Source organism: Serinus canaria, chromosome 1 (genome assembly GCF_022539315.1).
Source record: "Serinus canaria isolate serCan28SL12 chromosome 1, serCan2020, whole genome shotgun sequence".
Taxonomy (NCBI): Eukaryota; Metazoa; Chordata; class Aves; order Passeriformes; family Fringillidae; genus Serinus; species Serinus canaria.
In genome coordinates, this window is record NC_066313.1 from 21864531 (window position 1) to 21890166 (window position 25636).

At 41.7% G+C, this 25636-nt stretch overlaps 1 protein-coding gene across 20 annotated transcripts in view; it reads right to left on the minus strand.

Moving 5' to 3' along the window:
* The window catches only part of ZBTB20 (zinc finger and BTB domain containing 20), a 475279-nt gene that overhangs the window by 159786 nt on the left and 289857 nt on the right, over window positions 1-25636 (minus strand). For 3 of the 20 annotated variants that reach the window (XR_007778053.1, XM_050977311.1, XM_050977307.1), the window contains one exon: window positions 3371-3471. The exons of the other annotated variants lie outside the window; for them this stretch is intronic. The gene's annotated coding sequence lies outside the window, so the exon portion shown is untranslated. The remainder of the gene's footprint in view (window positions 1-3370; window positions 3472-25636) is intronic. 20 annotated transcript variants of the gene reach the window in all.

The window sequence follows — 25636 nt, forward strand, 5'->3', positions numbered from 1 at the left end:
TTGGCCTGAATTTACAGCAAACTTGCTCCTGCTCTCAAAACGCCTCCTGCTTTTACCAGGAGCAGCAATTATCCCTTGTGTCTCCTCAGTCTTTCAGAAAAGAATGCACAGCCCTTGAAGCCCAAGGAAAATGTTTTAATGTGTGTACTACCTTGCTGAAGTCAGTAGGTTGCATGGATATAAAAAAACAGGCTGTAAAGCACAAGGATCCACAGGCTTCAAAAGGTTAAGCAGCTTCACCAATACAAACACTGCAGTTGGGACAGTCCTGAACAGAGCAATGCAACTGGTATGTGCTTTTCCTTCCTAAAAATTCTTTCTTGAGGGTGAATGTTTTTATTTTACAGTAAGTGGAAAACTGTTGACTTGTATACTAGTTATTATTTGACTCTTTTCTACAAAAAAGCTATTTTTAAGGACAAAAAAGCCAAAGCAAAGAGCCTACCTCTCTGCTAGTGCCACTTCAGAAGGCTTTTGCTAGCCACAGCTGAATTACAGCAATGTTCATCCTTTATAAATTCCATGGTTTTTCTATTTTCAACACTGACAACAAAGTTTTCCAAAAAAATAAAGGAAACAAACTGTCACTGGTAGATCAGTATTTATAGATGGAAAAAACACAGAGGCATTTTAAATTTACCCTAAACAAGGGGGCTTATAGCATGACAGCAACTTCTAATGTAATTAATTGTCTTATAAATTGCATTCCTGGGGATATCCCTAAAAATTAATTAGGTTAGAGAGGGAAGGAAAACAAATTGAAAACTTCTTAAAACTCCAGGAAACAATAAGTTTTAAACACAGCAGCATCAAAAATCTCATTATAAAGTTCTTCCCACCACTTCCCCTATTCTTTCCAGGAGATCAAGATCCTCAGATTGAGAATCATTCTGACACACCAAGATCAAGGAAACCATATACATTCAAATACAGAACATTTCTGAAATTGAAGATTTTGCAATCAACTCTGCCTTTCCAAACTGCAGATTCCCTGGAAGAATTCTGAAATATAATTTACTAAAGACATTCATTGTGCTGGTGCGGCTTTAAACACAAAGCTACAGTCACAAGAAGCGGACATGGTACATTCATCACACAACAGAGAAAAGCAAAGGGGAGGAAGGCAGAAGAAAAAAATAAGAATTTTAGACAAATTTTAATATTGGCCAAACTCATCCTCAAATCAAAACTCTGAAGGTCTGCCTGTTCATTAGTTTCTCAACAGTTTAGGCAAAAAGGAATTTGGCCATGTACTTTTTCTGTAGTGCCCTGTCTTCACTTTGTGCAAGAAACAGCACTTAGGTTTTTTCACTCTTCTCAACACAGTTCATGGGATTGGAAGTGCTGGTACGCATAACAAAATCCACGACATTTCTGATTCCATTTGTTACATAAATAAAGTTTTGTACTTCCTGATGCCAGTGCCACCTTCCAGGACTAAGGGAAGAACCAAAAGAAAACAAAATTCAGGGAAGTAACTGAGTTGATGGTGCTTTCTCATTGAAATTTTAACAGACTGAACTAACGTATAACTCCACAGTACAGACTTCACCTGGATCATGCGAGGGCATGAGATGCCATTTCTGCCAGCCCTTATATGTGTTAATGCTAGCAGCAAGGAACAAAAGGTATCAGATAAGGCACAGAGCTTGCTGCTAGAAGTCAACACATCAAAAAATATTTTTAAAACTGCATCAGAGAATTTATAATAGATCCGTGCTTTGCATTTTGAGGTGACAGAGTTCTCGATCTGGTAGAAAGTTCCCAAAGCTCAATTTACTACATTGTCAAAATATAGCCTGAGGGGACAATCTGACTTACAGCATCTTTATGACTGGTGATGAAAGAACCTCGCTTGGCTTTTAGATCCCAAGTTTGGCTCAAGACAGTGCAGAAGAGAACAGAACATCTTCTATTTTATGCTGGGTGTTCACAGTGTTCGTCTTCAGCACAAAATTAGGTTTTACTCTATAGAATTCTCACACAGCTCGCTGATGGGTTAGAATTCACACCTTCAGATTTTGGGGATATACTTCACACCCTGCATTGTTACTGCTACTAAAGATACAGATTACACTGTCCTCATGTCATTGTAGCATCTGTAATGGAAATCTTTAGAAAATTCAGGGAAAAACTGCATCTTTTACAAGGCCACAGCATATCTTATTCAGCCTTGGAGAGACTTCAGAGCACAGTAACCGCATTAATTGGACATTATATGGATAGCCAAGTAAAGCTCAGTTACTGTGCAGATTTTACTGCTCTTTGTCATGTTGCTTCAAAACACATTTCATGTTTTAACCAGTCATATATACATATGAAAGCATTTCGCAACATTGGACAATGCTACAGATCCACAGGAAATAATTGTTTCACAAACATGAGGCAATCTGCACAAATATAAATAGTGTGGCCCAAATCTGTTCTAAATTATGGTTGTGCAAACCCATGAAAGTCAACTAGTACCACTAACAGAACAGGACACATAAGAGCATGTGAAAGTATAAAACACGGCTCTCCTGTTCAGCTATTCATGGTCCAAACCCTGCCAGCCTGCCAGCACTTATACTCTACTAGTTTACCAGCACGGCTTTACAGGAAATAAGAAAAATTATGGGATTTCTGGTTCTCTCATGCACTGGAGGACACAAGTCCAAGAACATATGGGCTTAAATGTGTCAGCATCCTACATCACTCTTGTTTGAAGAATGTTATTAATTTTTGTGGGTGGAGTCCAAAATTGTAATGCCATATTAACACACAGTGGCTGTTTCTGTAATGCGTATGTCACAGGGAGCATATGTGTAGCAGTTCAAGGATAGCATTTTAACTTGATTTCAAGTGGTTTTCTGAATTGTAATACCCTCAAAAGATGAAGCACTGATGCTGCCGGCAGGGTATTTCACAACTTTTGTCTTCACAGTTTCATCCAGTCACCTCAATTCTGACCTCTAGGATATCATGCTATTGCAGATCTGGACTCCACACAAAGCTGTTTCAACAAATCTCATTTTTCTCTCTGATACACAGCATGTGACTTCAGGATTGGTATTTTCAATGCTGAGCAGAGTTGTACGAGCGATGTATGCTACTACAGGCAAAAAGCAAGACTAATAGCAGAAGATTCTTTGCCATGCTAACTGTAACTGAGTTTCAATCCCAATCTTCTCCAATGAATTAGCCTCTTTACCAAACTTGCAGGTACAGACAGATACTGTGGGAATTAGCCATGTAACTGTTCCAACTGGATACAGTGAGGAAAGTATTGCCAAAGGCTTTTCGGCTGCAGCTCAACAGGTGGTTTGGCACTGAGATTTCTACCTGTTTGTGGTTTTCATCTCTGGTTTCAAGACAGAAAATGAGATTATACCTTTCAATGCTGCATCTCACGCAGGCTGTACGCAGAGCAAGGTTTCATTCCAACACAATCTCTCTCTCTCTCGCTAAGTTGAGGAAAACTGCCAAGCACTGCTGCTCTTGACATCAACATGCGATGCAGATGTAAGGCAAGGGAAAAGAGAAGGGAGAGGAGAAAAAAGGAAAATAAAACTCTAAGTTTTATGTAAACAAGAAACTGTACTTAATGACTACATCTAAAGAAAACAAAATAAAAAGTACTGGCTTTAGTATAAGGAAACAAATAAACAAAACCTTGGAACAGCCTAATCTAAGAGGTTGTGGGGTTTTTTTTGTTTTTTTGGGTTTTTTTAGTTATTAGAATTTTAGTTTACATTTAGTTCCAGGAGATAAAATACATTTATGTGATAAAGGGACGATATAAAAGAAACAAATCTATCATAGCATCAAAACTAACCATTACTCAGAGAAGAGTCTAAGCACCTTTAACAAACACCCTGAAAAGCAGCAGAAGCATTCATAACATATGCTCTTGCCTGCAAATAGCCCAGAGTGCAAGAGGTGGGTTTCATTTTCAGTTTTTAAAGCCTTCTGCATAGGCCTAACTCTGCCTTTGTTGAAGGTAGTGTTAACACACACTGAATGCAGAAAGAACCAAATGTGGGTAACTGCATATTTCAAAAAATCACACCCAATATGTTCAAGCGATGCCATCGTTTCCTGAGGACAAGAGCAGGCTATGGAATACTACAAATAATAGAGAGCAGGAGTCTAAAGCAAGCTTCCCAGAACCAAGAAAGCATATTTCAATACTTTTTCACAGATAATTGGGAATGTGCACCTTCAAGTAATAGTCAAGAGCAGGTAAAGATTGCCAGGAGATGCTTACTGTGACAGAAGTCTCAGTGCCTTTTCATAAAATAAGAGTTCTTCAAAGCAACTCTCAACAACCATTAAGAGAACAGTCAGTGAATCTATGCTTCTTGGATTAAAGCAAGAAAAGAAAGAAAATGAAAGTGCTTCTCCACAGACAAAGATGTAATGAGAGTGACTTCGATACACCAGCATTTGAGCCATCAAAATGGGCCCACATTCACCAACGCACAGAAAAGCAGAATGACCAGTGAAAACTTTGCTTTGCCCAAATAAAACCATTTCAAGAAGTTGTATGTACTAATTTGCCTATGAAAGATGAGAACCTCATAATAAAACTGTATTAAATCATCTGTACTAAGAAAGACTGAGCTGAAGAGAAAATGGAACTATCTTATCATGAACTATCTTATCATAATGGAACTATCTTATCATAATCACTTGAGGGAAAAAGACCCCAAAGTCTTGGATTCTTGAGTTGGAAGAATCATTGAAGTGGGTCTTTTTTGCTCATGAGAAGGGCTTTCCAGAAAAATACACCTCTCAGATAACCAAAACAGAATTTTTTCTTCAATGACCTGGAAAAAGGAGGGGTAAAAAAGAGTAATGAGTCTTTCAGAACCAGCGGTTGGCAAATATTTATTTGACTATTCTTGGGTAAAACAGTTATTCCCCAAGAAAATTTTTATTTCAAGAAAAAGCATTTCCACTGAAAGATCAGTCTGACGGAAAAATGCTGGGCCACAGCTACAAAGGATAAGACCATTGGCTTTAGCCAGGGGGAGGTGAATGCCAAGGCCAGTGGACTGGGTCTGCCACAGTTCTCTTGCAGAATCATGGGCAGAACACCTCCATTTGCTGTGATGCTTGTTCTGCTCCAGTTTTTACCCACGTAGGAGCCTCCCCTCTTCAGGGCAGGAACCGTCTCTCACCCCATGTTGTGCACAGCCTACTGCAACACGTGTGCTTGATGATATTAGCACTACAGCAGCAACTGTGCCTTTTCCTCCTACAGCAGCTACTCCCCAATATCAAGATGAGGAGAAAAATGTGACCTATGGCTGCAACACATTGCTAATCAAACACTATTGTATAGCGTGGGGATGGGCAGGGATGCCTTTTCACCACAGAACTAATCAGGGTTTATACACACAAAATCAGTAAACTATATAGTTCAGTCTTGTGATCTGCGTTCCAAGCTGCCAGAAATAAGGCAGGAAAGAGGGGTGGGGAAGGGGGGGTGAGGGGGAAGCATCTCCTGTGCTCATAATGAAAGAAGAGAGATGACTGGACTGAGAGCTGATGAGGTTACAAGGCAACAGCAGTGCCATGAGTTGTTTGGGCTTAAAGCCAGATGTCTTGTATTTCCTTTGATTGTTTCTAAATAATTAATGGTATTAATTTCATCATGTGACCCACCCACCCCCCTTTTAGTATTTGGCTCTGTGTACTAACACTAAATATAAAGAAGGAAAACGGTACTGTCTATAGCATACTGCATGCTGATGCTGTGTGTTTGGACTGCAGCAACAGCTGATACTCATATCCCTAGGATTCTATATTCCACAGCACTCACACAGTGTTTGCATGAAGGAGATGGAGTAGTATCCTTCATTCTCCATCCATAAACCAACTCAACTATGGCATATGGACACTGCATGTTTGAAGTAGTACAAGAGAGGGTACATCGCTCCCTCTCCGCCCACACTAAGATGAACCTGCCACTACTATTTCACGTAAGGCTTTCTGGCAAGCTCCCAGGTTTCAGTCATGCTGGTTTGCTTGAAAGAAACACTCAGAGGAGACTCTGCTTGTCTTGCTGTTCGAACAAACAAAATAATCACGCATCTTGAGTTAATGGCCCAAAGTTTAATGAAGATCATAGAAAAGAGGCTGCTTGTGATGGGAGCATTCCCTTCTGACTTAGCCACATAAGCCACTGCTGTTGGCAAAAGGAAATGGATTAGGAAGAAAATAAGTAGCCCTGAGCTCTGGTCTAGACAAACTTTTGCTTGGTAGTGTAGCAGTAAGTGCACGAAGAGAACAGCAACAACCAGAATTAAAAATTGCAGTTCTCCACAATTTTCTACCCTAGGCCACTGGCAGCGACATCAGGAGGACCAGTGTTCGTCTTTTATGGGAATGTTTGGGTTGAGTGCTAGGACCACAGGAATCTAACAGTGGAGTTCCCGAACAAAGAAAGACTAGTAGAGGCAGATCCCTATATGCATGATTTCATGATATGTACTCAGGAAAAATGCCTGCCCACCCTCCTGTATATTGCAGCCTACTTTCAGCTCCCCATGTCAAGTCTCCAGCCCTACCCATCTTATCTACCTTTTTTCCTACCCGTATCTACCATTTTTCCTTCCACATTCTCACTTATCTTGAATCCTGTGGTATCTACCATGGAATCATAATCATAGAATCGTCTGAGTTGGAAGGGACCCTTAAAGGTCACTTAGTCCAACCCTCCTAAAATGAGCAGGGACCCCTCTCTTGAACCAGATCAGTTTGCTCAGAGCTCTGTCCAATCTGACCTTGAATACTCCCAGGGATGGGGCACCCACCACCTCTCTCGACAACCCATTTCAGTGCTTTATTCACCATCAGATATTCACCATCAGCCATATATTAAATGGGGCAGCTGGGAGTTAATAGAGAAAGAAATCTGACAGCTTGGAGCAGACCCTTGTTTTGTCCAGTAATGCCCAAGACTTCTGAAGGAAAGGACTAAGTAATATGAGGCCCTCACAGATGTCAAAAAAAGTTTCCAGAAGTCTGCATAAAGCCAACCTCATCAAAGCATACTTGTGGGGAGTCAGAGAGGGCTTGGTCAAGCCTCATTTCTTAGATTTTATCCATGGCTCCCTAGTTGGGTATCATTTGCAGCTGAACTATCAGACCAAGACTGGTGCATTGTACAGTGACAACTCTTCAGTCAAGGGAAAGTGAAACTTGAAGAATTCTCCACTAGAAAGCCTGATCCTAATCTTCAAGGACTTGACCCTGAGATTAGGTCAGCTGGTTGGAGTATAGTGATAGCAATACCCAGATTGTGCGCTCAATCCCTGTGTGGGCCATTCACTTAAGAGTTGGATGTGATGATCCTTGTGGGCCCCTCCCAACTCAGAAAATTCTCTAACTTCTGTAAATTTTGACTTGGCAGGCAAGGCCTAGCAATCCTAAGGCATATTCCTTCCCCACACACCCACTGCAGGTTGATAGGAAGAAGTCTGTCTCATTACATGAAGATGATATGAGAAGTACACCTGAGCCCTTCAGCTGGGACTGGAGCCGCACCAAAACCAGCATTGGCCCTGCACACTGCAGAGAAATCACCTGGAGGGAGCATCACCACTGCCAAATCACAGCATGAGGCACTGCAGACAGGGTGGCAGAGTGCCCTGGGTGCCAGAGCTCAGGCTGTACTGCAAGAAAAAAGCAGGATGAACACCACACTGGCTGTGCTGGGAAGAAAACTTGCCCTCTACTATTAGAGCTTCTCTAATGTGGTCATAAGGCTGAATAAATGTATGGGTTTATTGCTCATGGACACATGCAAACAGAGAAAACACCAAACCAGATCAGTTAAAAGAAGATGATGAAGAGTAACATACAGCCAAACTTCAAGCGACTCCTTCAGCTCCTACCAGCTCCCTATAGTAGAGTGGAAAAATTTGCACTAGCAAAAGGCACATCAGGAATACCTGGTGCCAGAGTCCTCCTCCTTGAAAGCCATTCACAGAAAATGGGCTCTGCAGCTTTGAACTGGAACAGAGGAAACTGCTTCTAGACAGGAATGATCACAGAAATGACTACACTGCTTGCAAGGCAGAAACACTGCAAATAGGCAGAAATACAGCTGAACAGTCACAGCACTTTATGAGCAGCCCCTGTACCTAAGTGCTTGGTTTTCAGGATTTTGGGATGTTATGGTAGAGTGAGAAAACAGCATTTTCCCTGTGGCGTCAAGGATCTCTGAAAGCATCTACATGTCAGCCTTGGCTGAGAACATATCCTTTGTTCCTTCTTCTGCATTATTTCCCTTTAATGGTAGCTTTGCAGTGAATCCCATTTGTGAGTTGCTCAAATAAATGCAAATTTTATCTTGTGAGCAATACCCTCCAAAATATAACTACCATTGAAAGTAAAAATCTGAATAGCTAAAAGGCACTGGGTCTTCCCTAGTGCCCCCATCTCCCCAGTGCACTTGACTACTTGCTATTATTATATATGGAGTACCAGGCAGGGTACTTGCTATTATAAATATGTACTGTATTGAAATATATAGCCCAAGTCCCCGGAGCCCAACATTCTAATTAGAACTACAGTTGTGCAAATAGCCGATTTATTTGGCTAGCTGACCAAACTGAGAACATGGAAAGGAGAAAAAAAAAAACCAAACAAAAATCACCTATGTGTTTAAGGAAATGGGTTAGGTTTTTGTTTGTGTTCAATACATTTCGATTAAAATTGACTAAGTCTCAAAACAAAACCAGAAACCTTGTTTAGAAATATCAAAACAAAACCAGAAACCTTGTTTAGAGATATCAAAACAAAATCTTCTGGCTTTCCAAAACTATTTTTTTTTTCTTAGTTTTTTTTTTTTTCCCCTTGCATAATTTTGGCTAACCCATATCTGAGGTGAGCAGCTTTCAGCAAATAAAATTTTAATTCAACAGTTTTACCCAGATTTAAATCTAAGGGCTGAATTGTGAGTCAACCAGCTCTTGACTCAATGAAAGAACAGGGAAGCAGGGGATCTGCCTTCCCTTCTTGATTCAGTCCCCATCTTTGCACCCAAGGTGAGTTATTATTTGATTTCTTTATGGTGGTCTCTCTGTCCACAGTTTGTCTCTGCAGTCTCTGAGCTTGTTGGGGTTACATGCACCTCCTACAGCAGCGCCTAAAACAATGATGCAGCTGCTCATCGCAACTGGGGCCTACAAGATTTACTAAAATATTAATAACTCCTCAACTGCAGTCAAATCTCTTTTTAATGCCAATAGTTGCACTCGCATATATTTAGCAGCCCATCTTGGGAACATCAGTTTCTTCTTTAATTAATTACTTATTAATAGATGTAAAATATGAACGGACAGCAAGCCTGGATTTTTCTTGCTTCATCAATTTCAGCATTCAAAGAAAGCATCTAGTTTACAGCTACCAGCAACCAACAGGGACGTGTAATGAACGAAGCCTGAAATCCAAGATCCCCTCAGTACTTTTGTACCCCCATTGTTTGGGGACAAATCCTCTCTTCCCTCCAGGGAAGGAAGACTAGTTGGATTGAAAGAGCTTGAAAAAGTGGAAAGCCTCACAGGCAACCTTCAAATTCCCTGTGCAAGGCTTTAGGCACACAATTGTCACCAGCAGGAATGGGAAATGCAAGTTCAGTATCTGCAGAGAGGTGGAAACAGACATGGGACTGCAGAGAAGAGGTGTGCCTGCCTCTCTTTTGAGGACCTCATGCATCTCACAAGGCCAGATTACCTAGCGGAAAGACAACTGGAGCTTGTTGGAAAAGAAACACCACAGAAACAGAAAGGACTGCGACACTATGAACTCTTCAACTTCCACGTAGAGCACTTGGGGCTGGGGGTGGGGATGCTACTCAGAGCACACATGGCTGTCACTGACAATAAAGTCAGTCACGTTTTTGAAACACTGGGGACAGAATTCAGATGTGCCCCATTATGCCTTGAGATGTACTCCCAGGGTACAAATGCTGCGTGGGTTACGCTAAGCCCGCGCGTTCCTCTGCTGAGACTGTGAAAGGCAGCGCAAAGCACTCACTGAGAAGGAAGGAACTGTGGAGCACATGGGATGAGAATTCCTGCCCTAGGGGCCTGATCATGGGTGCCCCCAGAGTCCTGGAGTCCCAAGGCAACTTTAACCTCATGCTAGTTCTCTCCATCCCTGGGGCTGCTGCTCAGGTCTAGGAGACCCCACTGCCAATTCCCAGCCCCGAGGCTGCACGCCAGCCACGGCTCCTGCGAGGGGCTGAGAGAGAACAGCCCGAGCTGGCCGGTGCCAAGGCAGTCCTGCTCTGTCCAAGGGCAGCACTGGCAGGCCACCATTCCCCTCAGCATACATGTATCCCCTCCACCATGCTAAAGGAGAAATTATTGTCATTAAAAATAAATCCTCCTCCCTGTCGATTGACTGCACTTGTTGGCCATTGCTGCCATCTAGCCAGATGCATCTCCAGCACTCTCAGAAGCCTTCAGCCTGTTTATTTTCTCACTGCTGTTCGGCCTGAAGCAGGAATAAATGCACTCCTTGTTACTCACTGCCTCTGCAGAGACATTTGTAAACTTTCACTGGGTTTTCCTTTTTTTCCAACAGGTGACAAAATACTCTATAACTGCAGGTGCTCTGGGACACAAACAGGAAAATGGAGATCAGATGCAGCTGTAGTCAGAGTAAGGGAAAAATCATGATAAATGCAGCAGATGAGACAGTGCTAAAACAAGCAAAGAAATGATTGAGAAATGGTAGTTAGCTATTTTTGTTGCCAACTTACTTTTGCAAGGTAGCTCTAACACAATAATTTTGTCTATTTTGTTATTGTGCCAATTTTTTGCAGGTGCTACCAGGGGAAGTTTGTTGCAAAAAAGGTTTTTGAACATCATTGGAAAAGGATGAAGAAGTTGTCAACTCAAGCTAGCACTGGAAGATGTGCTGGAGGTCACAGCTAAGGAGCCCTGGCTGGTGTTACTGGAGTTGCAAAGTAGGAAAGATAAGGAAGTCATTTCAGAGAGCTTCCGATTCAGATATATTTGTCTAAGAATTTGGTCCCAAAATTCAGTCGGGAAAATGTTCATAAGGGGGGGGCTTACTTCGCCTCCATCCTTTAATCTTCTTTTAGTATATATGGCATCAAATAGGTTGAAATAGTATTCTGAGGAGACCTAGAAATGGAAAAATTCAGACAGAGTTTCATGACCTGATTTCTGTCCAAAAGTCAGCTCTAAAAAGCCAGTGCAAGCTTCCAGACACTGTGGCCTTTCACTTCTCTAGACAACCTGGTTTCAGAGCCATATCCAGCAGCATAATAAGCAAGAGGTAAAGCACAATGGGTAAAGAGAAAACAGACATGGCTGTATCATAAAATACAGTGATTGCTCTCTAGCCATAATGCTTGAACCAAACAAAAGGGGGAAGGAAGATATCAATAAACATCTGTGAATTCAAATTTTTTTTACTGTATTTCCCATTCCACCAAAGAAATAAATAAAATGTTGCATTTTGCTTCCCTGGGTTTCTTAACTCTGAAAAGGGAGGTTTCATGGATAATCCAGAGTAATATTCAGCTGTGAATCCAATTTATGCAGTGGGATAGGATTAAAAAAGGAACAGAAGGTCTGGATTCTGAACCTGCTGTAACAGTTTTGATTTGAATACAACCCAAGTCTTGAAATGGCTTGTTTTCCACTTCTGGTTTGGAGCTGGTTGAAATACTGCCACAGTAGCACTTCCTGTAATATTTTAGTCCAAGATCCTCATTATTTGGAACTGAACTCTAAAGATTTTGGCATCATGAAATCCAAACAAAACTCTGTTCCTGACTCAACTGGCCCAGAAGTCAACCCAAGCTTAAGCTGGTTTTGGGTCCAAATCCAGCTTTAGCCCATTTCCATTGTTATATAGATAATGCCATAATACCACCTCTAGCTTCAGGATTTATGATGCCCCCTCACAGGATGCATATTTGTGTGTAAATACATAAATCACATCAGATAAACAAAGCAGACATGCCAGAAAACAGGAGGGGAGGGAAGAGGAGAGATACCTACCAAGCAGTTTGTCTCTAAAGTGTTGCCAGTTGTGAAAGGACTCGTCGTGCTAATATCCCCTCATTCAGACTCTTACGGGCGTGCTAAGAGCGTGACGGCAGGCAGGCAGTGCATTTAAGTGCTGTTACTGAGGCCCCCAAATATTGACAGAGTGCCAGACTCTGAGAAACTATTGATGTATGCAGCCGGCCGCTGCTCCAGACACCTCTCAGACAGAGTCTTTAAATGTCACAGATTAATGAATTTTCATGAAAGGGAGAATGAGAGAAAGAATTAAAAGAAAAAAAATTATATCCCATAGCACCAACATGAAAGCATCTTTTATCCCTACACAAAATTCTGCCCTCAAGCCTCAAGATTCCTAATAGATTATAACAGATTGTAAGTCGGCATGAGATACGGGATGGAGGAGGTTAGACCCTCTGGATCACGCAGAGCATCCTCAAACAAAGCCAATATGCTTTGTTTGTAAGTGAGACGTTCACTTACAAAAAAAAAAAAAAAAAACAAGAGTCAAGGACCACTCAGACCTCTGCTTCGTTTTAACCCAAACCACAAGCTTACAAAGCTTAAGGGGGAGTGTTGGTTAAATATTTTTTGAACTGAGGTACACATGGTGCCAAACTACAAAACTGAGCTGTTGACTTTGAACAACCCTAACTTTAGAGACATTGAGATAGATGGATGTACTTGGATCCTCTCTTAGTATTTGATCTTGTGCTTGATCTTACTCAAGAAATTGCCAAAGCTATGATAGAACATTTTTATGCCATCAGATAAACCAAGTATGCTGATTATTTCTCTTTTTTCATTTATATCAGGAACTCAAATATGTATGCAAGAACTTCAAATATCATTAAAATGTAATAATGCAAAATGCAGTTGGAGTGTAAATGACAAATCTATGCATAACACATCACTTAAAGAGGAAGGAAGTGAAGGGATGATGCAGATGATGTATGCAGAGGTAAAAATGGGTCATTTATATCCAACTGTGTTAAAAATACAGCTTCAGTGAGTCCTTCTGCACAGAGCCACTTGTAGGTTGGGCTCCATGAGCCATTTTCTCCCTCTTTCCCACAGTTAAGGAATACCTGCAAGGCTCTACTGCCTCCACTGCCCGTGGCTGTCCCATAGGATTTGTCTTCAATGCAACGACAGCAAGTGAGGTGAGCACCAACACTCCCAGCTCCTCGCTGGCTGCCTCCTCCCACCTCAGAAGCACACTTGTCTGACAAGTGACTGGGAAATGAAAGATGGTGCCACCACAACAGCCAGGCCTGCTGCAGGAAAATCTGGGGAAGCTGACAGCAACCTGACAAGCAAAGGGAGTGCTCCAAGCAAAGCCAAGCAGCAAGACTATGTGGTTTTCCACTCCATTGGAACAAGTCAAGGGGAGAGCCGTGAAGATGCTCAGAGGGCTGGAGCACTTCTGTGATAGCAGACTGGAAGAGCTGGGGTCGTTCAGCCCAGAGAAGAGGAAGCTCTGTGGAGACCTCTGGTTACTTTAGATACCAGAGCAACCTTCTGGTACCTAAATGGGGCTGACAAAAAAGATGGTGATGGACTTTTTACAAGGGCATAAAGTAATAGGTCAAAGGGTAATGGCTTTAAACTGAGAGAGTGTAGATTTAAACTGGATATGAGGAAGAATTCTCTATGATGAGGCTAGTCAGGCAGCGGCACAGGTTGCCCAGAGATGTTGTGGATAGTCCATCCCTGAAAGTGTTCAAAACCAGGCTCGATGGGACTTTGAGCAACCTTGTCCAGTAGAAGGTGTCCCTGCCCATGGCAGAAGTGTTGCAATTAGGTGATCTAAAGATCCCTTCAAACCCAAACCATTCTATGATTCTATGATTATTGCTGCAGAAGAGCCGATGTTCTTCTGACTGAAAACTGTTCTCCTAATTTCCCTCCCTCTCTGGCCACATGAGGCATTGCTCACCACAGCATCTATAAAATCTACCATAAGAACAGGGACTAACATGTGCAGCGTTCAAGAGGTGCTTGTTTTCACATCATTTTACCAGTCAGATTATTTGTGTCAACCTTTGCCAAAGGGAAAAAAAAAAAAAAATCAAAAAACAAAGTTGCCTTTCTGTGTGTGAAGCCAAGTGGAAACAACTGCAAGGACTCCGATGGCAACCTCCAGCTCATCCTGCAATTGACTGTATCAGCCATTTGTGTTAACCACTTTTGTCACCACCCAAAGCATGTCCTCCCTCCCATCAGAGATGCCATGACTACCAGAGTTTTAGCAGGGTCTCCAACACCATTATCCATTAATCCAGATGAAGCAGCAAGTAGCCATCCTTTTCCAACAGCCAGGGAGAAGACAGAGAACGTGTGTGTGTAGGAGGGGACAACACAAATGACTTATTAAGCACAGGAGAAGGCAAAATGTCAATGCCTTTCTATTCTGATAACAATTTCTATACAAACAAAGCAAAAGAAAATCAATATGGATTTTCACACAGAGAAATATTTTACACATCATTGCAAACTTACTTTAAAACAGCTGGTACTCTTTCTTCAGGACTTTTAATGAGCCTGTCCAACATTGCTGCCTATTCTGGCCTGTTATTTCTCCTCACATAGTTTTTTTCCTTTCTCCTTTCTTTCCCTCTCTTTTTATAAAATAGTAACTGAGGAGTTATCACAAATCACTAATCCAGCATTTCACTCTGTCCAGTATCACATCTTCAGCAAAGGACAGCACTGATTAAACTGAAGGAAGATGTAAAACACCTCAGAATTTCCCTTTTACAAAAGCCTTCGTGTACCTCAGCAGAGATGAGCTTCAGTCTGAAGACTGAAGTTGAGTGTTGGTTGGGATGATGTCCAAGGCACACAGAGAAGCCCAAGTGCCCCAGCTATGAAGTTGCTATGAACTTATGCAAAGCCCTGCCTTCATTTGCAAACAATAGAATAAATAATAAGCCTTGTCCCTGTTCCTTTTGCATGCCAACATATGAACAGAGGTTCCAGTTCCATAAACTCTGCACCATCTTGAAGACAGAGATAGCAAAGGTGGGCAAAAATCTAGAAAAACTGGAAGTATTAATGATTGCACAAAATTTATCATAGAACAGAAAAAAGCAAAATACAATATGCACAGAAAACAGCAGGTGCAAAGTAGTGAATAGAAACAAACGTGTTACAAAATTAAAATTATTAGGTCTTAAGGGGCCCTTGGAAGTTCCTAAGTTGAATCTCCCTCACCACTTTTAAGATAGTACCAAAGGCCATTTTCGTCTGTCTCATCTTATCCCTTTGATTGTCACCATAAACTTTACATCAATTACTTAATTTCTGGTAGTAATTTCTGATTGTCTGTCTTCTGTCTTTTTCTTTCCTTTCCTCCCTGAGCATGCCTGTGCATACACCACAGATCACAACCAGCTTACACCCCCGCCTCCTTGTTAAAAGTCCCACCTCTTCTGCTGACTTACTGCACTCTTAATCAAAAGGGCAGGAGGAAGCCGCCAGGATTCATTCTTCCCCCTCTCTCCTCCTCTCTCCCTCCCGTTTTTCAAATGGCACAGATGTCAAACTTTCTAAAAGGATGTTTGGCATAGCTGAGTTCAGTCATGTAACGTACAAAGTCGATATGATCAAAAGGTTGCAGGGCTGCCCACTGCTAAAGAAGAGAGGGAAAAAAGGAAACGGGGATCTTTTCTGAAGTGTGAAATAATGCATGAGACAACTGTTGCCACTGGAAACACCATGTCTATTAGCAGCAGCGGTGGGTCTGAAACACCACAACCTATGTCCAGCGTCCAGATTCCCTGAAAAACAGGGCTGTTCTGATCCCATTTTCTGCCCGTGAAGAAACAGAGATAGACACAGCTATGGAATTGAAGAGTTTTTTTTTTTTCCTATGTGCTTTTCATCATTCTATGGAAAATAACTGAATCTATGTGGAAATAACAGCAGTTAGTTTTGTAGTCAAAGTTGCTGAAACTAATCAGATGGAACACAGATTCACCTATCAAAAATACATAGTCTCTCTGGTATTTTTATACCGCTACCTTTCACCACAGTATTTTCATTCTTATTCTATCCACTGCTGAAAAGGAGAGCAAATTATTCCTCCCTTCTACATATCTAAGATTGTTATGATTTCGTAAGGTTTGCAATTGTAGAGCACTTCACAATTGCATGCTCGCATCTTCCTCTACATTTCTGAAGCAACTCTTCTGGTTTTATTCATCTGTTTATTTGTTCCACTTTGCTGAGCCTTTGTGAAAATGTTTGTATCTCCTTACTCAACATCAACATTAGAGAACAGTCCAGTTATGCCACCGGGTCCTGCAAAGAGTCTGCACCCCCAGTGGCATGAAAATTGGTGGTCAGAATACTCAGCATGAAGAATTCCTCCATGAGCTCAGAGGGAGTTTCCTTGCCAGAAGACAACCCCAAAAATGTAGATGAAAAAGCTCATTGTCAATATCCATTTAATAGAAAAATCTTAATTATAGATAGCTTTCAGTCCCAGAACAGTAGACGGGAACTTGAGATTAATTCCCCCTATGACAAAGTATGTGAACAATAACCAGAATTTGTAATCAATACCCAGAGGAGAGAGCATCCAAATTGTAATGGGGATTTGGGATTCATTCCCAGAGGGCGAAATATATGATTTGGAACAGGTAGACTGGGATTAATTTTTGATTATGAAATATTTGAACAGCAATTTTTTAACTTTTAATGAAGAGAGGATGTGGACACCACAATTAGTATAATTTCTAAGTCTCTCCACCATATTTCAGGAGACAGATGATAGATCACAAACAGCTGTTCGGGTCATACACAAGTTAATGTGGGAGTGCCACCTAAAGGGAAGTTCACTAGGGTGAGACTCTGGAGAAAGACAGGCAAAGACCAGAGTTGCACTTTCTCCATTTCTAATAAAACTTGCTTATTGAAAAGTCTGCATTAGAAGTAATTATTCCATGTTTGCTGACTTTACATGGACAATTGTAAGTCAGAAAACATCAGTGTGGGAACATGGTTTTTCTCTTACACAGGGAAAAAAAAATATAAAGGTGCTCACAGGAGAAATAATTTTCACTCTGAAGGAAAATTTCAAGATAAGAGTGTACAAGGTAAAATATATAGAACCTCACCATGTCCTGGCAGGAGAATACAAGCCAAGTTTCTGAAGTCCCTTAGAATATAATAAAACAGATAATTGTTTGCCCAGAATGAAGATAATGAGTAAGCTGTGAATCTTACCCTTTTCTATTAGTTTTCCACAAAATAATTTTCTTTCTGTTTTCCTCACAGGCCAATGAGTAATTTCAATGGTTATGAGCTGCATCTGTAGCCATGTAAGACGAGACAATTTTTGTCTATCTGAGTGTCTTGGCATTTATGAATGACTGTGACAAAGTGATTTCTCAGGACACAGGTTTATTGTCACAGGGGTAGGCAAACCTAGCCTCCTAGTCCAGCATTCAGTATTGCTCAGTTGGAAGGAAAGTATCCAGAAGGAAAATGTCTTGCCCTGAAACAACTGATGGCAGTTGCTTCAGAAGCAGGAATAAAGATGAGATCAACCAAAATCTTGTTTCAACTTGACACATTGACTTCATTCCTAGTTTATCTTTTCAACCTTGTAAAGTATTTCAAAAGATGGTCTGAATTTCTGAAATGGAAGATTTACCTCTTCCATTTTGTGCCTGCTATGGTAAACTTTTGGGTCTTTTACTGAAAAGAGATCAAACAACTCTGCTTCCCTGTGGGCGTACTCCTCCCCTTTCCTCTTAAGCCCCCAGACCCACATCTACCCAAGGACCATTTCCTAAGTCTCCAAAATTACATATAAGTATGCTGTCTCTGCCAGACCCTATTAATCATAAACTTCTTCTCATTTCATTTCAGTATTAAACTCATCTTGTTCAAATCTCTAATTTTCCACACTGACAGAGAAGTTATCTATACATCATTCAGTTCTATTTCCTAGATACGTTCAGAATTACAAAATTCATTCAAGCTCATCTGATCTCTTCTTACTAAACCTTCTGCCTTGCATTGACTGACAGAGAAGAATTAGCCTTCCTCCGGCCAGGTATACATCTTTTCCCCACAAAAGTATGTGAAAACATCCAAATACAGCCAATGACTTAGCTTGCCCTTGTACTTGTGTCTTTCCTCTACAGAGCAGTCATTTTACAGAGCAGCAAGTCCCATTGACATAATATCAGACAGACTACTAATATTTTTAAAGCAAAACCAGCTGTAGCTGCATGTCAGGGTACCACACACTGAAAGGAGCAATAGGGATGAAGTGGAACCATCAGCACCCCTCAATCTAGTGGAAGGAGGAAGTCTCACAAAGAAGTCAGCTACAGAATGACACTGCTGAGCCTAATACATCACAGGTCATTTCAAGTCATTAAAAGGTAGAATTTGTGAACTACAATTTTCTTCAGTGATCCCATCTAATATTAAACCCAGATGCAGATCTTATGCTTGGGAAGAAAAAGCACGTCAGCTATTTTCTGCTTTTTCCCTGCAGCGGCAATGTCATCTATCTAATTTCTAACCCAGTGCCACATCTTCTCTCCCGTTTTGCAAAGACACTGTAGCAGTAGACTAGAAGAGCACTCAAGCCTCTCTCTGTGGTTGTTTTTTTTTTGGTTTTTTTTTTTTTGTTTTGTTTTGTTTTTTTTTTTTTGTTGTTGTTGAGCCAGACATTCAGCAGAAAGGATTATGCCTTCCCCAGAAGATATATGTAACAGTAAGTTTGGTGGTTCAGAGCCGAGACCAGTGACCAGTTCCTGCCCTGCCCTAGGGCCAGGTGTTGTTGCTCTGAAGGCTCTGAGTCCCAACAGCGAGCTGCAGCCCACAATATTACTGGGGACCTGCAGAGCCCTCCACTCACACATCACACACAGGCTACAGCAGCCCTTCTGGAGAGTTAATCACAGCAGCTATGGCAGGCAACTCAGAGCCAGATGGGCTCCATGAGGACACAGTGTTAGATTAGTCACCTCACCAATTTCTGCCTCAGTATCCCCAAGTGCGAATTAGTTTTTGGCACCTACAAGTTAAGAGGGTGGCAGCTTTAGAAGAACTGTATGTTAGAGAGACAGATCGATATTTCATTTCAAAGAACAGTTTCTATTCTACTATACTTTCGCTGATTTGAAAGAAAACAGACTGTTGCAGTATTTTTTGTCTAAAAACCTGTAGAAGAAATTGTTACAGTCTTTTACAACCAGAATCTGGAAGGGTGTCCCATTGTAATATTTTCAAAGAGAAGTTGTGCATGCAGTATGTATGTGCATATGGTGTTTATGAATTGTTTTTTAACTTTAGATATTTTATTCATTTTTCCACATGGTACAAGTAGAACACACATCTTTGTTGGACAGACACCAACACAGTAACATAGCTTTAGATTTCAGGCACTGAAGACTCAGTGGGACAATAGGCTACTCTATCTTCATGCCAGGACATCAAGTCCTGAAATTAGGATGCATGCCATCAGGCAGTTAATATCTCACTGAAGATACGCAGCCCTCAATACATTCAGTTATACTAAATGAAGGAAACTGTAACCACTTCCAGATATTTCATACAGAGATAAGGACCATGAGAACTTTGTGTCTTGGCATACAACCTCCTATTTTGATTTCATTGTACTGTGGGATCTGCTGTTATCCAGAGTTTGTGGACTTCATTTTTTTTTTCTTGGAGCACGCACACAGCCAGCATAGTAACCTCAGTCATAACAAGTTTCAGAAGTCCCAAAAGCAAAGGGAAGGGGGTGAGGAATGGCACAAAAAGACCTGGCTAGAGCTTCTCAGGACAGCAGCAAAAAGAGCACAGATGCTACTGATACCTGCAATCCTACCCTCACAGGCAGCAACATGGAGTTCAAAATTCACTTTTGTTTGCAATGTGTGCATATGTGTAAGCTGCTTTTGCAGACTTGTGGAGAACACTGAAAGCGAATTCTCCAGGATAACTGCCTATCCAGACTCACTAGTGCTCAAAGTCAGATGAAATGCAAGTGTGAACAGCTTACCTCCAGAGCTCCTGCAGACTGCCATGTCTGATAACTATATAAACCTTGTTTATTTAATTTCAAAGCTCCTGTTTCCCTTAAGCTGTACCATGGTCTCAGGAATCAGAAGATGTGACATTTAAGAAGTAGATGTAATGATAGAATTGCTTTTCCAGGGAAAAAAAGCTAGGTTCAAAAGCAAAATTAAGATTCCTTTATAAAGAATGGAGATAATAATATTATAACTGAACACTTTTTAAAATTTCACATTGTAAACCATCATTCTGTTAAATGAATTGTAAGAAGGGACAAACCAGTTCAGAGAAAATACATAAACAGTAACTCTGTTCCCACTGGTCATTTAACACCTATCTAGTACCCCAAGGTCTTGAAAATATTTGGTACAAAAATAGTTCTTTCCTACTATCTGGGAAAAAAGATGAGGATAAGGGAAATTAAACATTTACACAAGCTTGAGATGCATTGGTTTTCAGACAGACAAACTAAAATGCCTACGCTGGGTATCTATGGCACACAAAACTTATCCATTGTCCTACTGACAGTTTTTTCCAGTGCCCGGCTTAAATGTGAGGTTTCTTGACAAGCTCTAATGAATGCTTAACCTTGCTTCCCTGATAAAAAGCAAATTCTCCCTGAGTTCACTCTTTTCTTGAAATAAGTCCAAATGGATGAAATACGCGAACTTCTATCAAGGCTACTGCTGTCTGTGCATTATTTAAATGCTGAAATAAAAAGGTGGATTTTTTTTTCCCACTCAGGTGCAGCAGGTCCCACCAGAGGGAAGGTCAGCCCTGCTCGGCGGAGCACAGACGTGGGGCAGTGCCAAGCCCTCTCCTCTCACCCATCCCTTCTCCTGCTCTGCTCCCCCAGCAGCGGCGCTGCCCCGGGGCTGCAGGCAGCAATTCCAGCGAGGCGGGGAGCAAACAGGAGATCTGCTGTAGCCTTGTGGATCGCAGGTGGCACAGAGCATTCATCTTCACACGCGCCAGGGTGGATATCTACAGCTTAGGAGTGGGAAAGGTCAGCTATGTCAGCTATGATGGCCACAAACAGCCTGGGCAGCGGGCACGGGTGTGCTCGGCTCTCGCTGCTGGCGGCCGGCGGTGCCTCCGGAGTGGAGCGGAGCAGCGGCGATCCCCGGGCATCTCCCACCTTGGCCTGGGGCTCCCTCTCCTTCCCCGGCCTGCCGGGAACGCGCCGCTGACAGGGAGGGTGGCAGATAACGCCAGTATTTTGGAAATGCTCTCTTGTGAAGCCACTGAAGAGATTCATTATTTATAGGCAGAGGGATGAAAACATGAAGTGCGTTCATGGGGGCCCGTGTAGGGAGGGCCAGTTGCTGCCAGGCAGTAATTTCCCTCTGAAGTTCCTATGACTTAAATAGCCACTTGAGCTCTGCTCTTGCAGTTTATGATGTCAATAGAACCCCTAAATGAAATTACAGCCTTCTGATACGCAGCGGGGTAGCTTTTCTTCACTGTGTAATATACACGGCCAGAAGAAATTGCACTATACACAGAGTTTCACTAAAGCTGAGTTTATCATAAGAATGTTCCCACTAAAATATGATTAGGCTTCTTGTTTGCCGGATAACACTTCTAATGAATCAGGGTATGCGTGATAGCCATGTTTTGTGAACGCAGACATATACCCTGAGGTGAACTGGGCACTCCACCGCCTCCAAGCACCAGCTATTTCATTTCCACCGTAATTTGCACCTGCTTTGTTTTGCCAGCAGCACAGACCCATGCTAGCTCTGGAACTTGCCTTGGTTCCAGGAACTTGAAGCTTGCAAAGATGAAAAAACAAGCATAGCAGCAATGGGGGGGATCTACATGCTGTATTTACAGACGCATTTTTTAAGCATGCCTGAGCCTGGCTAAACCTGATCAGTAGTCCTTTGAGGGCAGGGAAAAAAATTCCACTTTTCAGATGGGTAAGTGAGAAATAGACAGAGGTAAAGATCATCATGATGCAGCTGGAATACAGATTCAAGTCTCCTAAAGCCTTTTCCATTTCTCTCCATTCTCATTATGTTACCCCTACATTCCCCTTCTCAGCCCACGACAAGAAGAAAACCCCTCCATCTTACCATTCATAAACCTTGCTACTTCTTTATCCTTAAGGTGAGGACTGACTGCAGCTGATAATTAGATATCTGTGGTTAGTGCCTGCTTTACCTCAGTAACTTTCAATCTCTTTTAGTTTCCTAACTTTCCTCATCATACGATCTAATTCAAAATCAAGTTTCACTTTCTTTTCTGAATTACAAGAAGGCAAATTAGTGCCGTTTCAAGGCTGTTACCCAGGAAAACAAGCTGTTCAACTTTTGGAAAAGAGAGGCTTACACTGAGAATACCTTAAAACGGGAAATGTACTCAAAACAAGGCAGTTGCTTTTATGTACTTTTATTGCAAAAATTGTCTCTGGGTACTGCTTAAATTCTTGTACTTCTGAAGCATCCCAGTACCTATGAATCTGCCTACCTTTATCATTACATCTTATTCTGTGCTTTGTTCTTGTCTGATGCAGTTAACACTCACAGAACAACGAGAATATCACGTCAAACAATTGTTGTGCAGAAAACAGTAGTTTTCATTCTACTACATAAATATATATTCTCTTCTTCAAAAGCATAAACTGTTGGTTTGAAGATGAGGGAAAGAATACCATTTTCTCCTTGCTTGCATCAGGCAAAGGAAGATAACTTTTCCAGTTTATCTATGGGCAAAAGAGAGAGGTTTAACTTGGCAGTGCATGCAGAGCACTTTGAGATTACTAGTTGGAAGGGATGCTGTAACTAAAATGGCTACTGCTAGAAGCAAACACTGAATGTATAAAAGAATGACCTTAAGTATTACTTTTTGTTTTTTAAAAGCAACTATGATAAACTATTATGCAGTAGATAAAGGAGCTACTACTAATGAGACAATTTATCATCTTGCCATCCTCAAGTGTGTAAACAGGCAGTTAGAATATGATTTGAAATTGCAGATTTTCACCCTAATGATTTTAGACCACAGACAAACCATTATAACCTTGGCCTACCGTCAATAAGCAGCTTATACCATAATAAGAAAGACTGATGAATTTTTCCACATTGCTATAAATAAATACCAGCAAAGACAAGTTCCTTTGCTACCAGAGAGATCTGGAGAATAAATAAATTAATGAAATAATTTAAACATGGAGACATTTGGAGCAACACAGAGACTCTTAAAAAAAGAGATTAAAAATTGTTTTTCCTTCTTGGTGAAAGATGCCAGAGTGACAGCCCTTGACTTCAGTATATCCAGGGAACAAGTGTTATACAGGCAGAAGTTTGAAGTTTCAGACATTTAGCACTGTGCTTTGAGAACTTTCCATTTAAGAAGTACTTATGTCTTTCAGACTTACACTGCCTGGAGGGAGAAAGTAAATCAGAGATAAGCTTCAAAGATCAGACCCAAAAGTGTGTGTGGGCGTTCAGTATAGCCCATTCAGAGAAGAGAAAAAATCCATTATGTTTCTATCTGTGATGTGAACTGCCTGAAAGTTTGGGATGTTCTGATCTCTCAGCTGCTTTGAGTACACTGCAGAAAGGTGATGCAATAGCCAAGTTTGGATCTTAACATCAATTTAGTCAAAAGCTGAGACCATTTGGATTGAAGCTTTGATGTATGTAAAGGTTATTTCTATGTGTATGTAATACTCTTTACTGAAGGGATCAGCCAACTTAATTGCGGGTTTTGTTGAGAGCTGGTGATTTAGTTTAAGTTCAGAGAGAGGTCTGCAGCACCAGGGAATGAACAGAAACAGCTAACCCTTGCTGCTCAGCGCTGAAAATTGTCTGCAGTCAACCTGGGGGTTTGTACATGAAAAAGGAGGAGTTCTCAGTTCTTTACGGTTCTAATGCAAAATCAGATGGAACTCTGAGGTACTGCCTGTCTTCCACTTGAAGTTTTCAGGCTCAGTAAAACTTGAGGCTGAAACTGAAGCATGGGGAGGGACTGACAACCCCACATGGATTGAAACCTACAAAAACATTTGCAAAAAATTGCCAGGGAGTAAAGCCACCAAATGCTACATTACTTACTGGTTACAAGAATTAGCAAGTACCTTAGTACGGGCTGGACGTGACTTGACACTGGGCTCAGTTCAGAAGTCAGTGTCAAAGCTTCTGAAACACCCCAGTGGAGGACTGCTCACCACCAGCCTCTATGTAGAGTTCTTAGGACTTAGAATGGGCATGAAACCAGGGAAAGGGTGACTGGAGTTCTCTGTATGTCACAGGTGACCAGCAGTAGGGAAAGAGGGGCTGGCTCCCTGGGTATCACAGAGACAAGCTTGTTGGAACACCTGCTGAATAAATGCTACTCAAAAGCAAGACAAGGGTGAGAAGAATGCTGCCTAGTTAATACCCTGTGTGAGATATGTTGATTCCATTAAAGATCTTGGTCTTTTGCCAGGGACATGTTTCAAAGAACAGGATAATAACTCAAAATACAAATATTTTGACTGCTACCCTCTGTTTCTTATATGTCTACTTTGTTAGAAGTAGAAAATGTTAGTCAAGAAATGATTCATTTCTTCAAGTCAGATAATATGGAAGATGATGAAGGATGAATGGAACAGCCCACGCATTGCCCGGGCCTTCTTAAGCATTACAACAGAAAAATATTAACAGAAGTGATATGTTCAGCAGGGCAGGAGAGGACAAAAGGAGACAATCTGGGCCTGGAGTTAGAGGTGCTCATCCTACTCCTTTTTTTTTTTTTTTTTTTTTTTTTTTTTTTCTGTCTTTCCCATGTAGCCGTGAGCAAATCACTGCAGCTTTCTAAGCCTTATCTTCCCTATCCAACAGCTGACAATAATTCAAAGTACCTTGATGTTGGCTGAGAGACTCAGTTCTTTGGCATCCAAGATTTTGTATATGAAGTTCTACAAAAGTACATTTGTTTTTCTGATTCCCAGTTCCCCATACAGGCACAAAGAGAACAGAATAGAAGGGAAGCGAGAGAGTTAAAAAAGAGGGGAAAAAAAAAAATCTTTCCCGCTCCCGCAAATGGACCAGCAGCCTACAAACCAACTAGTTCTTCCTATTCCCAGAGGTGGCTTCCACAGAAGCATTTTCTTTTACTATGCATCCACTGTAGAGTTTCTTTTCTGCTTGGCTGGGCAATCAGGTATTCAGAGCATAATGTAAATGCTCAGAACACAGAGGCATGAAAACTTGCCAGACAGAAACTCCAAGCGAAGGATTAACATTCCCCCCACGCCACCCCCCCGTGCCCCCCGGCCGGACCGCCCCCCCGCCGCAGCCCGGCCGCGCTGCCCGCCCCGACCCCCGCTGGTGGCCGAGGGGACACCGGGGCCCCCCTGCTCCGCCGAGCTCCCCGCACTCGGCTCGGCAGCCGCTGCGCTCCAAGCTCCGGATTCCCGTATTCCTTCTGCGCTTTGTCGCTGATTCTGTTTTCGTATTGAAAAAAAAAAAAAAAAAAAAAAAAAAGGGAAAACACAACAACAACAAAAAAAACCAACAAAAACCAAAACAACCTTTATTTCCTGCTTCGCCGCAGCGGCCCCG